We start from the raw sequence: 17,968 nt of genomic DNA on the forward strand, positions 1-17,968 counted from the left end.
AGGTTTGACTTATGGTTCACTGCTTTGCACACAGTCCTATCACAGGACTTTTTGTCATTTTTTCCCAGTGTTCTGATAATAGACAAAGCCAAAAATCTGTTGATAAAGCATAAATACATTTATATATCTATGTTTTCTGACCATTTTTTGTCAATGGTCAATACCCCAACCACCAGCACCCATCAGGGCTCTGCCAAGCTGGGAAAAAACCCAGAAGGGAACCCAGGACAGAAGGGGAAATGGAAATACTGCCTAAAACCTATTGATATCTCTTCTCTGCTAACATTATTGGCACTGGTTCTACTGACAAATGTTTACCATGATTAAGGAACAAATAATAAACTTACTGCTTCAATAAGATTTTTTTAATGCTGTAACTACATATATTAAAAATATAAAACTCATAATATTAGTACTACCTTAGTATCCAAAATAGGCTAATGCTGCCCAGAAATCCCTTTTAGAGCATTCAGTGGAGAAAAATTAAGTAGATATGAATGTGGATTGCCTAAGATATGCTTTTGAAAACAAAAGACTTAATTAATGGGGCTGTGACATAGAAAAATACAGAACTTGTTCTTGTTTGTGTGTTCCTACTTGGAAAGCTGTTGGGAAAATTTTGCCATTATCCTGAAGGGAATACAAATGTGTCTGTTTAAATGTTTATAACTATGTCTGCTTTATGAAACAAAGATGTCTATATAGCAGCAAAGTGAGTTCCAAACAGAAAAGACAAACTTCTACTGAGAGCTGACATTAAAAAATAATGGATAGAAATATTTCCATGAAGCTTGGCAGGAATATGTACACTGTAGATGAACAACTGTTTTAACAAATGTTCAATAGAAGTATCCAGAATCCAAGGAGGAAATAGCATAACTACTGATGTCTGATTCCATTAGGATCAGAACCAATGCACTGCTAAATTATCACAGGATATTTTATGAACTGTTATTGATGATTTAGTGGCAGGCTAGGTTATGCAGCTTACAAGCTGTCACCTTTAAGGTGAAGCCAAAAGCGAGCCCAAGGATATATTCTAAAGGAAAATGTAACAATTATTATAGCATGTGTGTCAGCAAAGTTCATATGATTCATTGTCCTTCTGGTAATAGGAAAGCTGTCAGTGGGTGCTCTTGGGCATGGTTCAGCTAACTATATAAAGAATGTTCTCTTAAACATTCACCTACGGCTTGGGATTCAGAGGTTGCTTGTCTGATTAAATGGAAAGGAGGTAATTTAAAAGCATCTTCCTTTCCAAATATGTTACTGTCAATTGGCTTTGGTTCAGAGGTTTCCAATCTGAAGTACATGAGGCAGCTGCAGAAGAACTCTATTAATATTCCTGCATAAAATGCTTTCTTAGCCCAGGTCAGCTCCCCTATGCACTTTTGATGTATTAGAACTTTAATGTTCAACTGAATTGACAAGTGATGGGTTTTACAATCAATGTGCACAAAGGACATGCCATTCCCAAGCAAGCTCAAGATTTATTAAATATAATGATAAAGAGGAGCATGTCAGGTGGAGGCTACTGTGCAGTGTTTTGTTCCTCTGTAGTTCATATTTTGTGCAAGTTACATCTGTGATATCTGGTTTAACACTGGGCTGCAGCTCAGCTCTGTTTCAGTAAATGAAAGCTTTGAATCGTTAAAATGCAGAGTGTCAACCTGGGTGCTTAAGAGAGGCAAAAAATAAATCTGTGGCATATTTTCCTTAATGTTTTGCCACAGGTTCATTTCTGAACTCACAGCACAGATGTTTTAAATATGATACAACCTATTTGTTCCCACGTTCAATGCTAATTCTTTGGGAAATATGTACTAAATTAGGGGAGGTTATGTTTTCTTGTGATGAAGTAGCTCAGCTCCCACCAGTGTTTGCAGGAACTTTCTCACTACTTTGTGCTGGGTTTTTTTTCCTTAATGGGTAATGTTGGAATGAAGTGGCAGGGCCTTTCAGAGAAAGGCTAACTTACAGTAGTTTTTGTATAATGCTCCACAGATGTAGATGTTCCCCAGATGTGAACAGACTAGAAACTTAGTTTTGTCTCTGGGTGTTCATTCACCATATAAATCTCCCAACACATTCTTATCTGCTATGTAAATAAGATGTGGAATTCCAATAGTGTCTCAGCCTTCTACAGCAGATGGTATAGTGAGATTTACCACACCATTACATTTAATGGGATTGAATTCATTTGGATTTCTTGATGTTCACTCTGTCCTTCTCTGAGCAGCAGTGTTGCCAATGTTCCTGATTATATATGATTTGAGAGAGTGCTTAAAGAAGAAAAAACCCTTTATCTTAGAAATACGAGTATTTTCTGTCAAATTTTAAAGTGTGTATATATTGCATTTCAGAGGATTTATAACCCCTATGAGAAAAGGATATTTAATGAATATTCAACAAAGAACTTGAAGTCATTACATTTGAAGATTTTTGTAAATATCAGCTATCCAGTTAACTGTTTTAGTACTAGCATCATTATATATTCATTTGGAAAGAAATGAGCTTTTTACCTCATCACATCAGTGTAGACAGAGAGAAAACAACAGGAAAGAATCTCTATTAAGAAAAAAGGAATATTTTTAAGAACAGATTTAAAATAAAAGTTTTTGATTTTCATTTCAAAGTAAAATTGGCTCACTATATGCAATAATGACACTAAATTAATAAATAATATTCAAAATTGAAGTGCAAACTGACACTGCTAAAACATAATTTAAAATGACAGTGTAAAACACTGTCAAATTCTTGTAGTGCATTTTATTTTCAAAAAATGCTATTGCAAATGCCTTGATCTTCCACAAATTGCTGTGTACCCAAAATGACATTTAAATGTATACAGATATCATATGTAGTCAGCCATTAGATGATGCTTTATTTTGTCTGCTTAGCATTCTATCATTTCTGCAAAATCTTACATGGCCTAAAAATTTACTCAAACCAGTCACAAATTTTGTCATGCTATTGCTACCATTCCTCACAATAGTCACAGACCACCAAAATCAGCTGAATGAGAAAAAATATTTATTTTTATAATGAAATCTGAAGATTTCCGAGTTTTTCTGCCTTGAAATCACCCAGCTATTCTAGTTATGTTGAAGTTATTTCTAACACCAGGCTTCAGGCTCAAGAGATCTGAACTGTTCCATAAATTATGTTATGAATTGTAAACCAGTCATCTGATCAGCAATAACACACTCTGTACTACAGTGCCAGGCAAGGGTAGCAATAATGCTGAATCTACATGCATGAATGAAAAAGCTTTAATTAGCACAGTGAATGGAAAACATCTCACTTTTCTCAATAGCCTATAGAGGCAATACCAGCTCTACAGCTGATCTGACTTGCACCCAGAATTCCTATTCCACTGAGCACTAAAACTTGGACTTTTTTTAGAAGACCGATGAAAAATGCAGTGTCAGACTTCTAAAACTATTGGACCACTGTGGAAAACCCTGAAATACTGATTTTTTTTTTATCTAAATAGTGTATAATCATGGGATAAAGAGGTGTTTCCCCCAAGTCACAAAGCTCCAAGTGAACAGAGCTATAACCACAGTGGGAGCACTGGGCTGGAGATCCCAGGAAGAGGCTGGAGGGGACTGGAGGTGCCTTTGCCCAGCTCCCCCCATCCTGCACACTTACAGACAAAACCAAAGTGCAAAATCCAAACTCTCCCCTTAAAAATGCTGGGTTTATGAGAGACAGAGTTTCAATGGAGAAATATTCTGCTGGAGAGCTGAGCAAGCTGCAGTTCATGGCAGGCCATCCTCCCCAGCATCACCTCACAGGTGAGCAGGGTTTCCCAACACGCAGCTGCTGCTGGCAGTCATGGGAAGGCACAGCAAGAGATGCTCCAGCTGTTGCACAGGCAGCACACACAATGCTTGCTGACTCTGAACATTAACAAAATTTAAACATTAGGAAATAATTTTGCTTTGCTGTGACTTTCTGTACAAAAAAAACCCAATAAAGAATCTAAAAGAAAATCGTGGAAGAGGCAGTGTGGCAGCCCTGATTCATCTCTGCCATAGTTTGCAATGGGAGTGAAAGTAGCATCAGAGATCTTTCACTTCAGTGAGACTTCACTGACAAACCTTTTCCCCCTTCAAAGACAGTACCTTCTGATACAGCAGCCCTGCCTTTCCACACAGTCTGTGAATTGCTGCTTCACTCCCTGCCTTTGATGGCAATTAGATCAGACTGTCAGTAAATCTCATTTTCCTATTCCTCAGCCATAGCTCTTGTTGCTTCTGCCAAGGCTATTAATGTTAGACAATATATTAATGATAGATCTACATTGGTGTTAGGGAAATGAGCTACAGGAGGTTGCTGTAGGCCCTGAGGAGTTTTCCTATATTCTTTGATTTATTAATGATAAAGAGTGGCTTTAAGGCTGGTTCTGTTTGTGAGAAAAGCAAACTAACAAAAAGTCTTGTTGTTGGTTTCTCATGTTTTAAAAAACAAAACAAAAATGCCCCAAAAATGCTCAAGCACCTGTTGTTTTCCAAGTATTTATCTAGGCAAGGTGAAAAAATTAAGGGGAGAAGCAATTGCCACGCAAAACCCCCAAACTCATCCATACACTAATCCTGTTATTTGCATGTATATGGACTCCAAAGCCTTCTGAGGCATTTTTAAGAGTTTTTAGACAGAGAAGTCTCCAAAAAGAAAAACTAACTGTCCCAAATTAATTCAATTTTGCTTTAATATTCAACTTCTAATGGCACAAACTTGTTTCAGCTCCTCATGAGATGGACCAAGGGAAGCATTGTTTCATTCTGAATAAGCACTCTTGGTTTTAACATGTATTTAGATCAGGTGAAAGCCTGTAAGAATGGACTTTCTGTAAGATACTGGTGGTGCTTTTGGACTATCAAAGGAGCTTCATTATTTAATGTGTCCTTTCCAGTCCTAGTAATATGAAAAGCACAGGAGAAAAATGTTCATGATGTGTTCACATGTCAAAGTATTTGGGTTCTGACTTCCACTGAAAGAGTAACAAATTCATCTGTGAAAGGTCTGCTCTGCTCTTTTTTTTATTTTTATTTTTTTTCCCCTTTTTTCTTTTTTCTTTATTTTAATATATGGTTTGGAATCTCCCAAGCAGCAGTGAGGCAATGACTGAAGCAGAGAATTAAAGAGTAAACTTAGGTAAAGAAGTGATAAATCAGAATTCCATTTCTGTCTAGTCAATGCATCATTTACCCACTTAGATGTGTCAAATAGAGGAATGTCTCCACTTTTTTTTTGTAAAGCACTACAGGATATATTAATGAGCCAGTGCAGGACAAACATTACATGAAAAATACTGATACTCAGGTGAATTATGAAATAGTAAATGAAATGGCTTTCATTATTTGCTTGGGGGCTGTTCCTAGAGAAGTAAACAAAAAAAGAGATCTGTCTACACAAGCCAGAAAAACCTGCCCAAGAAGACGAAGGGAATTCACCAGTGAGATACCCCAGATATAGAAAAAGAGTTCTTCTCCCTTCTCTGTGCAATCTCAGGATAAAATAAACATATCCAGGCTTCCTGAAGTGCCTTGCTGACTCCCCACCAGTGGTTATTCATACTAGCCAAGCTACCTGTGTAACTTTGAGCTGTCTAGACAATTTTTATTTTAAAAAAATCTACCCCAAATGAAAATTTAATCTCCTCTTTCCCTCTTTCCATTTCCTTTAAAGATTGGCTTGCATTTTCACTGAAATTATTCTGAAAAAACACCCACAGTATTTACTTTAGCATTTAATTAAGAAGTGGATATTGTCTCTGTCTACTTTTAAGTTTCTCATTTAGGTTATTCTAGAAATTTATAGGTTTTGGGTGCAATAAGATGGTGCCATTAACTTAAGTGAGTTTTTTATGCACTGGGCATATCTTCAACAGCCATCACAGAACTGCTACCCCAGTCCAGCTTCACTTTTACACAAGACTTGGACACTCCCCACTTTGGGTAGGAAAAACTACCAGAGTCTTCCATAGAGTACTTATGACAGCAACTCCAGCTGGGAAAACATTTTTAAAATTATGGAGAGCTTGTTTCTACATCTTTGACCACACTGAGTAACTCCTTGCTCTACAGATGGTGCCACTGACATCAGCAGCTCCTGCTGTAGAGTCAGGTGCTAGACAATATGAACTTGAGACCTAAACCTGGCCCTAAATACAGTTCTAGCACCTGAAGAAGACTATTCTTTTATAACACAAAAGGAAACACATCTATTATTCCTTTTTTACTTGATAGTCACCATCTTTATTTTGTTTTAATGTTATCACTAAAGGGAAAATTTCAGCTACTTCTTCTAGTATACATTTGTGATAGCAACTCTAAATTTCACATTTCTCTTGCAGTTATGAACAAGATAAATTTGAGTCATGGACCAAACCTAGAAGCTTGTAAATCAAAAGGCACCACAGGTACTCTGTGTTCTTGTTAGTCAGTCCCTAGGATTTAGATAGGAAAAAAATTTTAAAACATGAAAATAATATACTGTTAAAGTTGATTAGCTGGCTGTAGTCTCCTAGATACAGAAGATTTCCTCCTTTTGCACAGCAGGTGTATGCATGACTTATGCAGGCAAAGCTCAATTTTGTAAAGGTTAAATTTGATCAAATTGATTAAATACAGATCTTTCTTCCATTCTATCAGTATCACATTTATCCTTACTGGTTTCCAAAAGCCATAGTCACTTCCTGTTTTCCAAAAGCCAGTCATTTCCTTACTTTACTGGGTCTGATTGTTAAGTATCTAAAATTACAAATAAAGAAACAATCCTTATACCTGTAACTTGAAAGTGCCTTAAATAACCCCCTGTAAAATGTTCCTGTTCACCTGTGACAAAGAAAATAAGTCAACATTTCTTCCAGCCCTCTGTCTCTGGCACACTGGTGGTCAGGCCAGATGAAATGATAACTTCAAGTAAAAGTACTTTTATCAAGTCAGAAGAACAAAGTTTCCAAAATCATCACACACTGCGAGAAATAAATTCAATTATTTCTTTTGGGCAAAACTGAGAACACAAGTCTGGATTTGGCAAAAGTTTAAAAATCAAGCTAAGACCTTTATGTATGATTAGCAACGTTGATTTTGACAGAGATTCTTATAAAGCTGGCAAATGTTTAAAATTCCTGCTAAGCACACATTCATGAGTGTTGCACATGACTGGGAAAAAAACTAGCCCTGTTTCTGGCAAATGAATGCATTAAATTTCATTTCATTAAATCCCCATTTCAAGTACCTGGTAGTCGATAATGTTCAACACCTTGTGGAAGTTACTCAGCCTAGGGACAAGAGTAAGTGCTCATTTACACCTGGGCTGGTGGTGGGCAGGGTTTCAGTTCCTGACCATGAAAAACCTTTGCATCATCCAGGAATTATAATGGAATTTATTCAGGGTCATTAACCACGCAGAGACAGCTGTGAGCACTAGTAAGATTTACTTAGCATGAGGATATAAAAATTAACCAATCTCCTAGATTATAGATACAAATCTGTGCTTTGAATCTGTACAGATCAATGCTAAATGAATCATTAATATTCTGCATGAAGCAGAAAAAATAAGTCAGTGAAAGCTGATCCTGCTACCTTGTCATTACATTCTCTATTAACACAAGTTCATCCAAAATTGCAAATCATTACAGCTTTTCCAGCATCTGCCACACTCCACTACTGTCCCTGGAGCCCTCAGAGAGTCAAATATGTTTACTAAAGCATAAAACTACTAGCACCACTCATCCATGGTTACACAGACACATCTGAACATTACTTTAAAAGTGTCATAGACCTTATATTTATTGTTCTGAATAAACATTAGTCTCATGAGCAGAGAAGCACCAAAGACCAGAGCCTGGTAATTACTTGCAGGATAGGTACACTGCCATTAGCTGCAATGAAAGCCTCTCTGTCTTTCCATGTCACTGGGTTTCGGTGCTAGGAAACACTTTCTCACATCAGACAGGAGAATTTAACTCCCTGCTTCTTCAGTCTCATGTACTTAGGCAATAAGGCCATAATGTTGCTGGATGTTTGACTGGCTTTTGACACAAATTGCACCAGACACAGTACATGGATAATTAGCAGTGAATACAGGCTCTGGTTTTAATCCAAGCCTTTTAACATAAATCTCTAAAACCAATATTAGGATTACCTGAAATGATATTTTAATTTTTACAAAAACTGTAACCTCTCCTACATTGTGGATAAAATCTTGATTGTTTTTTCAATGAAATTTTGGGAGTTTAACCTGTTTTGTTATTTTCATTTTAAAAGCTAAATATTTTAACATTTCCAACATTAATATTGTTGTATGAACCATTTTTATTAAAATTGAGCACATTTTTTAAGACAAAAAGAAAAAAAAAATAGGTAGTGAGCTCTAGCAGTGTAATTTTCTGTGAATAAAGGTTCAACTGTGTATTTGATCAGAACACCCTATAAACATCAAGACAATACAAAAATTTTATTTATACTGTCTTATTTCTAATTAGAAGGGAGAAGAATCTTTTCAAAGTACTTTCATACATGATAAGCTAAATATGGCACCATCAGCAGCACAAGGTCAAGGAATCAGAATCAAGTGTGACACAGAGATGTTTCTGTAAAGTGCTTTTTGAAGGGCTGTGACCCAGGGAGAAGGACACACATTCACCCAAGACACCAAAATGTGCCCATGCTCCCTGTACTCACTAGAGAGCAGAGGAGTTAGCTCTGTAGCACAAACCCAACAACTTCCTAACCCACAGCCTTAATGACTGCCAAAAATTGGAGCTACTTCTACTGCTATTCAAAATGTAAGTGTTGAACTCATTCCAGTCTTTCATTGATGTACTACAGCAAATCCAGAGAGGAAGAAATGCAAAACTGGCAATATCAGAATTTTCCACTATTTTTCTGACAGCTCCAGAACCAAAAGCCAATGTGTGCTTTGGCAGAGTAAAACTTTCAGGCTGACGGGAATTGGGATTATTCTGGTTTACATCAGCTACTGGCCTGACCCAGGGCCTTTGGCACTGTGCTCCAGTGGGAGGGTTGGACAGGCTGAGAGGCTGGAGAGCAGCCTCATCCCACTGCACTGTGCTGCAGAGTGCTCTGGGATGGAAGTGGGGCTGGAGAGCAGCCTCATCCCACTGCACTGTGCTCCAAGGGCTCTGGGATGGAAGTGGGGCTGGAGAGCAGCCTCATCCCACTGCTCTGTGCTGGAAAGTGCTCTGGGATGGAAGTGGGGCTGGAGAGCAGCCTCATCCCACTGCACTGTGCTCCAAGGGCTCTGGGATGGAAGTGGGGCTGGAGGGCAGCCTCATCCCACTGCACTGTGCTGCAGAGTGCTCTGGGATGGAAGGTGGGGCTGGAGAGCAGCCTCATCCCACTGCACTGTGCTCCAAGGGCTCTGGGATGGAAGTGGGGCTGGAGAGCAGCCTCATCCCACTGCACTGTGCTCCAAGGGCTCTGGGATGGAAGTGGGGCTGGAGGCTCCACATGCTGACAGAAATCGAGGCAGTGTGCCATAAGGCTTTTTAGAACTCATCTCTCAGCCTCACAGAAGGCAATAGCAGCCTTTTTTTCTTCAGTAAAAATCTGCCTTTATGCATTGCTCATATTCAGCTCACAATCAGATGCTATGCAGATCAGTGCCCAAAATATCAATCCAGCCAAATGTTTGCCAGAGCTTTAGGGAAACCTTACGGTCTCAGAACTATTTGCATTCTGAGCTGAATGTGCTTTAATTTCTATCTACTAGCATCTGCTATTGTTTTCACAATCTTTTAGATGGGTTACTTGGATTATTAGCAAGTAACAACTGTGATTTGACTCTCTTTTTCCACTTTTCCCTCCCCCAGTATGGAAAGGCAGCAGACTTTGTATGAAACTCTGCTACAACTCTGTCCATCCTGTTCACATGATTTGACATTTCAGTTTTTAAGTTTGAGGTCCTCCACCCATTCCTCAGAACAATATAGTCTAAGTGCCACAGAGGTAATACCTCTTAAATTATATTCCAGTTGTATTTGATCTTAGCCTTCCTATGTTGACACCTTTCCTTCCCAGTTTGTGTTCATATCCTTATACCATATATGATGTTCATATCCTTGTGTTTATATCCTTCATATCACTCAGAGCCTTTTCTTCCCAGCCCACAAGAACATTATTCTGTAAAAGACCTTTCACTGATATATCCTCCTTGATCTATAACTTTTATTCCCTGATCATTTCATTAGAAAATGCCAATCTCTCCTATTTATCAACTGGCAACAGAGAAATAAATTGCTGGATTTTCTCTTTTACTTTCCAGACCTGTACTTCAGATCTTCCTGGGCAGACCAAGCTGGGAAAAGAGGTGATGGCAAAAACAGTCATGGGGAATTGCATTCAACTATGAAAGCAGCAGGCAACAGCTGTGGTCCTTGAACAACAAAAAGCTTAGAACATTCACCTTTTTAATTTATCTAATAAAAATGGATGATATTGGTGTGGGATGGATTCTAGCTGCTTTAGGCTGGTGTTTGGATGAGCAACAACTCAAAGATCCTCAGGAGCCCTCGCCTAAGAGAGTGCTGATTCTCCCTCTGGTTTGCTTTCCAATACTTGGGAAGCACTAATGAGTGTTTTAAATCAAAGAGCATCTCAAATATTAATGATGTTTCAACGTGCCTCCTATTTAACGTAAAGCAGCACATAGAGCTTTTCACCTGATTCTGGTTTTTAAATAGATTTTGCTCTCTAACTGGCATTAGCAGGAGACCTCTGAGTGGCATTAACATATTAAGGGTGCTTAGTTCCCTGCCTGTCTGCATCCCAGCCACCCAATGAGTAACAGCTATGGCTGAGCTTGGGCAAATTCCTTTCAGGAACTGATTCATACACAAACACCTTTTACACCCTTTGGTTCAGCACTTCTTTGCATTTCATATTTTTATAGAGACTGGCTGTCAGAAGAGACATATCACATCACATTGTTTATATATAGCACCATTACAAAGACTTCATGTTTAGCTGCAGTTCACTAGGCCTGTTTTCCTTTTGGGGGGTAGTTTGTGCCAAAATGAGAGGAAATAGCATTTCCTCTGAGAGTAATGAGCAGCTGGTGCTTTTGCCCTGGTGTTTATGGGATGTAATAGGCACAGTGGCACATTTGGAACTGGTTGGAGAGAAAACTAAATGCTGCTTTCTTTTATCTTTATCACCCCCTCTCCCAAGAAGGCTTTTCAGTTTCTGTGGTTTATACCAGTTTTAGAAAAGACAATAAAAATAAAGCTGCAGCACTTTGCCACAACGTAGTCAGATATTACAATGTACTCTTCATAAAGATGGACTGGTTTTATCTACTGGAACCAGAAAAACTAAGATAATAAAATATTTTTCAAGCTGCTCCAAACAGCTCTTGGAAGAATTAAAGCAAAGGGATTACATCTGGAAATCATATTTGGAGAAGAACCAGTGAAATTGCCAAAACCTGTACAGCTGCTCTTCTGGCCATTGTCTGACCTTAACTTGCACATTCATGGCTGACATTCTCATACCAAGAAACTTTAATCCAGTGTCAGGACAACAGCAGAAGAACTTTAAAGTACCTATTTCTCCTCCATTGCATTTACCAGTTCTTCAACCAGTGTAAATTGGTATAGCTCCATTAACTGTGGTAGTGCTCTGCAACTCTCTGAAAACAATACAAACCCATTGAAACAGAACCAGGATCTGCTCCTTTATTCACAGCACTTCAGACTGACTGATTAGACCATTATGGATTGTGAATAGGGGTGGCAAACACTGTTCCACAGATAATGTCCTCTTCATCAGCCATACTAATTGGTATTTGTGGTGATCTCATAAACACTGCATAAACTAATGATCTGCACTTGATAGCATTTCAGTAGCCAAAAAGTATTTGTTTGTGTTGCTATAATGCAATGAAACAGATAATTATCTACCCTTCTGGTAACAGTGCTCTTTATGTGGATCACCATTAATCCAAAGACTTATATCATTCTCAAGTAGTGATGTCACACCAGTGATTTTAGCAATGGGGTTATGGGCAAGCAAGGAGCAGCACTCTTGCAAGGAGGTTACAGAAGGAGGCTTTAGAAGGGTGCCTCTTAGGTATTATTCAGCTAAAAAGTTTAAACACATCTTTTTAAACAGTTCAAGGTCACATTAAGATTTAAAACTGGTTATTTACTCAACATTGTCTAAAATTCACCATCTAAATACAGATTTAGGCAGCTTATTTGGTTAACTTTAGTTTTTGTCAATTTACAACCTTCCACAAAAGCAAGTTAGAACTGGGATATGGATCAAGGGCACTCAGATGTGAATTTAAAATCCTACTAAGTAGGATTTTAGTAAGTACCTAGTTAGAAAAAAAACAAGTTTTAGTTTTTCTCAGTGGAAATATATCATGGTCAGAACTTTGGTCATGGGAACCTCCAAATGGGTTACAGCTTCTCTGAATGTTCACAGCATCCATGAGACAAGAAAACTCTGCACAAGCCAGGAGGTTATTTACTTGGGTCATATTAAACTCTGACAGACATTAAACTTGGTTTCAGGCTGTGCTGCCAGCTGAAGGCTCAGACTGAGCACACTGGATTCAGGACATATGAAACATTTTAGGCACAGTCCAACACAGCATTTCTGACAGGCTTCTAAAAGGAAAGAGGAGATGTGAGGAGGTACCTTGGACATGCCATGGAACATCAAACATCAAACTGCTTTGTCAGGGACACGCAAGAGGAGAGCTCCTCTCTGTAGCTTGGATCCCTGTCAGCCTCACTACAGGCAGCTCAGTTAGCTCACATTGTTCTGGCATTTTCCACACATTTCCTTACCTCCTCCCACACATTCCTCTTGTGGACACAGCCCTCAGGGTAAACTACCTGACCATGAAATAGCACTGCCCTTTTTCCTTTCTTTTTCATGCTGCTCTGACACCAAACTTCCTGCATTATCCCAAAGTTACTCTGACTTGCCTTGCCTTGCTGTCACCAACGTCCTTCTTGGCACCTGCTTAGCCTCATATTCCATTTACCTTGGCTCTTTCATTGCAGGATGTGACAGCCTGCTTTCAAAAAGCTCTGCAGCTGAAGGGCTGGGGGAAAAACCTCCTCATTCAATGCATGAAGAACATACAGAACCATATTTACAGCCAGATATCTCAACTATATTCTGATGGTGCAGGAATATATTGTATATTGTGCACAGTTTGCTGAAAAGAGAATTTATCTTGCTTATCAGCATGAGACTGAGAACATTACAACCTTTCTTTTCCTTTATTCTTTCCTTTGCATTTGAAAGTTTTAAGTAAACTAAAATAAAATTCAAATCAAGCCTGGATCACCAAACCCAGAGAAAAACTCTGCATACTGCAAAACTGGGTCCATTTTGAAATCGTGTGCCATTTTAACATTCACTCTAGGAGAAATCTGGATTGTACTTACTCTTTAAAAAGTCCCTCACATTACACTCCTCCAGAGAAAAAGGGGCTACAGGATCATTTGCATTTTTTTATCTGAGTTATGACCATCACACAAATTTCCAGAAGAAGCCAGGTGTGCTCCAGCCTGATCTTTTCTACTTTACATTGCTCTAGGAGCTAAGCAGCTCCAGAGGTCTTCTTCCTTGCAACAAGGAATGTGTCTTTGGAAAAGCATCCCAGAGAAAAATGCAACACATAAGGCTTGCAGTCCCCAGACTGCGTGGTTAAATAGCGTTTAGGAATCAAAACAGACAAGCAACTGGTACGAACATTTGTACAACCCCTCGGAGACTGCAGAGAGCTTTTCTAACATTAGCAACCTCCTTAGGAGAGTTTCTGCTTCATAAATGCTTTTCACACAATTCTGCCCTTCCCTCAAGCTCCTTCCATTTAGTGAGTCCTTGTTCTGCTGTTCCGAAGCTCTAAGGTGGTCACAAGGTTTGTGTTGCCTGACACAGGACTAAGAGGCTGTGACAGCACATTTAAAACTGCTGGTAATTCATACTAAATATGGAGGGAATCTGTCAAATTCCCACTTCTTGTCATTAAAATCTACATCTTCTAGCACAATCAGTGGTTTGGGGTTTCTTGTTCCACCCCATTATTTGCCCATGTTTGACATAGTTTCAGTGGGGTGAAATGGGAAAGGGGCTTATTAAACTACTGAAAAAACTACTGTGCAAATCTTGCCACCAGTAATCTCTGCCAATTTTCCCTGCCCCTGTCACATTTCTGACATCTTAAAGCAAAGACATGGGAATTCATCTTCTTGTTGGAGTGAAAATATGGCACACCTCAAAACCTCCACCACTTGGCTCCATTTAAGGTAGAATTTTTCATAGTATAAAATCTGGAGCTTTATTTTACATATAATAAATCATCTTGACCTGCTGCATCAACCACCCAGCAGGTGGTAGACCCAGCAGGTTCTCCTGGGAGAACTTTGCACATGCCTCAGTATTCTCATGAATACAGCATGGTCAATTTGAGCTCTGGACCCAGGATTAAAATGTGCAGCCATATCTCATCTCCATCTTTGCCCTGCCCTGCTGCAGCCCCCTCTCTGGTTCAGACCAGCTGCTGAGCTTTTCCCTGCCTGCTTCTCAAAGACTCTCTTATGTCTTACAGCAAGCATTGAGAAAAGCCATTTTCAGCCTGGTAGGGTCTTGATCCTGGTTTTTGCCTTTTCCAGTCAGTAAATATTTTACACTTCTGGGTTGGACTTATCCTGATAGCAAAGTTTCCGTGCTCATGGAAAAGTGTATTCAAAGCAGCTTGCTTTGAGGTGCACATCAGATTATTTCCAAAACCCCAGAGGCCATCTCATCTACCTGGGACTAGAGGAACACAGGAGCCTCTCACCAGCCTGGCCACAGCCTTGCTGAAACAGCTGAAGAGGAAGGTGCATAAGCCAAAGTTGTTCAAAAGCTGATCTTTCACTTTATGTGTGCAGATACCTATGAAAGGCCTGCCACTGTGGTGTGTATGGAAAGGCTGCCCTGGTAGAAGTTGTGTTTGTTATATCCAAAGTTCTGCAGATGTCTGGCAGTGAGTTGGCTGCAGCCCCACAGCACTGTTCTCTGTCTCTGGGACACTTGGGTTACAATCTCTACTGGCTGTACATATGACTTCACATACAATGACAAACCAAGCCCCAGTAACTCCCAAGAAGACTCCCAAATGGCACATGCTTATCAGCCCATTCCTGTCTCATTTCTAATCTCTTCAAAACCAAAAATAACCTTTCCCCTGATTCACCAGCCATAAACTCACTGGAATGTTCTACAGTGAGTCAATCAGTTTGTCATGCCAAGATCAGTAAGAAGTGATATTTTATAATTGCACTTTAAAGGACTGGAATGATCTTTTGCATCTTTATTTACTTCTATTAGAAAATGTCTTGGCAGACTTAGCCATTAACATTTTCTGCTTTCTCAAGGAAAAGATAATTTATCCTCTTAAGGATATTAGACTCCTGTGTATTGTTTTTCCCCATTTGGTATCCTTGATTCCCCCTTCTGAACACTTGAGTGCTTGCAATCAGCACACAATGACACTTACTAATAACAACTGAACTACAACACCCCCCATAATGTTGTTCTAATACCATATATAACACCATGTAACACCAGTGATGTGGAGCAGCTTCACTGTGCAGAGATTTGAGGCTCTCCACACCTACATCTGTTTTCTTTTCCCTCTGGTACCTCTGCTGTGGAGCGTGACCCCTGCTGAGCACAATGAGACCCAAAATCATGTCTTTTGCTGTAGTTTTGAGCCCCAATTCAAATTCTGGTGCTTGGCTTTAATTTCTCAGAAACTGACAGATGCTGGATCAACACAACAGAAAGCTGTGTGTCATGTTCTGCTGTCTTTGTTATGCTTATTATGTTCTCCTGGAGGTGGCCAACAAACAAATCCTGCAGCACACCTTCTTGTTACATTATATGCCACATTACCAGCAACAAGAGAAATACACGAGGCACATATGGGAAAAGGGTGAAGAAATGTTATCTGGTTAATCTGTATAACAGACCTCTAAATTTCAGTGCTGCTTTACTTGCTTCAGACAGCAACAGATAGAAAAACATTCACTGATTAAGTTATCCTTCCTTTTTTTCCTGCTACATTTTGTCCTTATTAGTAACAGACTTATACATAAATATAGTCATAGACAGGAGTAGCTCCTTCATCAGTTCGAGTTTATGGGACTCCTGGGATCCCTGGCTCTGCAATTCCTTCTTTCTCTGCACCTTCTCAGAGCAGAAGAAAGTCCAAGCAAACTTTCCCCAAGAAGATAAATAAATAAATCCTTATCCCTCAGAGAGAGGATATCTTGCAATCATGCCAATTTTTTTTCTCTATTTAATTTTACATGTCTGCTTAATAAGGCTTGAAGCCTTCTGCAGAGTCTTGTTGAGAGTTGTCCCAATACTTGCTAGCACTTGCAAGAAACTACATGCAGACATGATATAATAACAATGAGGCTAAGGTTTTGTTAATGCTCAACATGCCAAGGTAATTCAGAGTACTTTAGGGTGTCCAATGCATAATTAGAAATAAGGGTTGCTAATTCATCTCTCTTTCTATGTCCTAGGACATGACACCATTTATTCTAGACAGACTTTCCATTTCTTTATATTTGTTGCTTTCTTATCTAAAATAAAATTGCTGAGAAATAATCATATCTGAGAAACTAATAGGTTCCCACTGACAAATTACAGTGTTCTGCTGACACAGCATTGTAATCCATTATTTACTGGACAAAGGAGACTTTGGAAATTTGGTGTTACTCAGGCAGAGGCTAAAGGCCCTCATTGTCAGCCACTGTAGCAGAATGCCTGGTTTTCTGAGACATCACAGCTTTGGGAGCTATTTACACTCGTTTATATTGTGTGCAAAATAAATATCATCTGGGTGAATGGTGAGTGTGAAATGTTAGAGATTTACACCTACTTCATATTTATGCTGTACTCCTTTAAGTAATTATAGGGACCAACCCAACTGGCTAGACATTATTCTTATGGTTAGCATTTGTAGAGAGGAAGCCTGGAAGCTTGAATTCCCCTCGCCTTCACAACCACTGAAAAGGAATTCAAAACAACAAAAAAAATACTGCTAACGTCATCTGAAACTGATGTAAGAGACAACTTTGCTCTGATATAAATGAGATTAAGCCCAAAGGAGTAGACAACTCACAGTGAATTTATAGATCTCACCTGTTTTCTTCTTTTCATTTCTGAAAATGAGGTTGCAGTGGTAACTGAGCCTACAGCAGTCTCAGAGCTTTCTCTTTAGTCCCTCATATGTACATAATTGTTAACAGCTCTGTGTCAGCTCCTCTCCATGAGAGTTACAAAGGAAATTGCAGAGCTCCACCCTCAGACTCGCTCTTGCACTGATTTCAGACAGTCAGCTCTCAAATGTGCCCCAACTCTCCCTCCTGCAGCTACAGATTTCATGACTGATCAGGTCACCTACTTAATGCTACTCCAAAGACCAAATTTAAAAGAAAATGTTTGGACTTGCAATTCCAACTTATGTGCCTAATATATTCCAGTTCAGTTAATTATTTTAATCTTGATCTGATCACTGCTTTCCACCTGTAGCCATCCATCCATCCACAAGCCACCTAAAACAGAGATAAATCCATTTTTCTTTCAAGCTGAGTTCTCCAATCTTTTAATTGGTGTCCAATTTAGGTCACAGAGAACAGGGAGGATAATGAATAAATCATTATTCTTCCTCCTTGCTTCACCTGGTCTTCCCTGCTGGTGACTTCTTCCTTCACTGTACTATTGGAGCACGTACTTGGACACTGTGTGGATGTCAGGGAAGACAGCTCTCCTGTGCTGTAGCTAGCATGTGTGTAGCATGTTGTCACCAAAGCAACATCTGTCTGATGACTCAGAGTAAAAGTGGTTCTGTTTGTTCTGTGTCAGAAAGAGAGAAATGCTACTTTGATGTTCTAGCGTGCATCCGAGTC

The sequence above is a fragment of the Agelaius phoeniceus genome, chromosome 10 (assembly GCF_051311805.1).
Source record: "Agelaius phoeniceus isolate bAgePho1 chromosome 10, bAgePho1.hap1, whole genome shotgun sequence".
NCBI lineage: Eukaryota > Metazoa > Chordata > Aves > Passeriformes > Icteridae > Agelaius > Agelaius phoeniceus.